The sequence below is a fragment of the Salminus brasiliensis genome, chromosome 15 (genome assembly GCF_030463535.1).
Source record: "Salminus brasiliensis chromosome 15, fSalBra1.hap2, whole genome shotgun sequence".
Lineage (NCBI taxonomy): Eukaryota > Metazoa > Chordata > Actinopteri > Characiformes > Bryconidae > Salminus > Salminus brasiliensis.
Window position 1 is genome coordinate 32893111 of NC_132892.1, and position 1121 is coordinate 32894231.

Here is a 1121-nt window from a genome sequence, read left to right on the forward strand (position 1 = left end):
CACCTCCTTCTATTACTCTACACCACACCTACCTCTATTACTCTACACCACACCTCCCTCCCTCTATTACTGTACACCACACCTCCCTCTATTACTGTACACCACACCTCCCTCTATTACTCTACACCTCCCTCCCTCTATTACTCTACACCACACCTCCCTCTATTACTGTACACCTCCCTCCCTCTATTACTCTACACCACACCTCCCTCCCTCTATTACTCTACACCTCCCTCCCTCTATTACTGTACACCACACCTCCCTCCCTCCCTCTATTACTGTATACCACACCTCCCTCTATTACTGTATACCACACCTCCCTCTATTACTCTACACCACACCTCCCTCCCTCTACTCTCTCCCTCACTCTCTCGCTACTATCTCTCTTCCTCCCACTATTACTCTCTCTCTGTTACTCTCTCTTCCTTTATCTATTCTCTCTCCCTCTATTCTATCCATTACTCTCTCTCTCTCTCTCTCTCTCTCTCTCTCTCTCTCTCTTCTTCTCACGCCCACTATCTCCCCTCCCTCTATTATCTATACATCCCCATCCCTTCTCTTTTTCTCTCTTTCTGTTACTGCACCTCCCTCCCTCCCCCTTTTCTCCTTCTAGTACTCTCTCTCTCTCTCTCTCTCTCTCTCTCTCTCTCTGTCTCTCTGTCTCTCTCTCTCTCTCTGTCTCTCTCTGTCTCTCTCTCTCTCTCTCTCTCTCTCTCTCTGTCTCTCCCACTCAGCTTCTCTTCCTTCTTCTCTATCTCGCTCCATCCCTCCTCTCTCAGTCTCCCCTCCTACACAGTGAGTGAGTGAGTGTGTATCTCTCTCTCTCTCTCTCTCTCTCTCTCTCTCTCTCTCTCTCTCTCTCTCTCTCTGTGTGTGTGTGTGTGTGTGTGTTTGGCTCTACTGCTGCTTCATTAGCCCACAGCCTCTCTCTCGCTCCTGCAGCATCAGTGTGACAGACCGAGCAGCGAGAAGAGGAGAGAGAGGAGAGAGAGGGAGAGTCAGAGAGCATGGAGGTAAGAAAACCCTGCATTTACCTGCATTGCTAATGCTAATGCTGCTAATGCTAATGTGTTCCTATGGCAGCAGTGTGTGTGTGTGTGTGTGTGTTGGAGAACGTGCTA

The 1121-nt window shown here is 49.2% G+C and overlaps 1 protein-coding gene across 1 annotated transcript in view; it reads left to right on the top strand.

The window, feature by feature from the left end:
* The first annotated feature begins 497 nt into the window (after positions 1-497).
* The window catches only part of epn3b (epsin 3b), a 31381-nt gene continuing 30757 nt past the window's right edge, over positions 498-1121 (top strand). The window contains 1 exon segment of the mRNA XM_072657787.1: positions 498-1013. The gene's annotated coding sequence lies outside the window, so the exon portion shown is untranslated.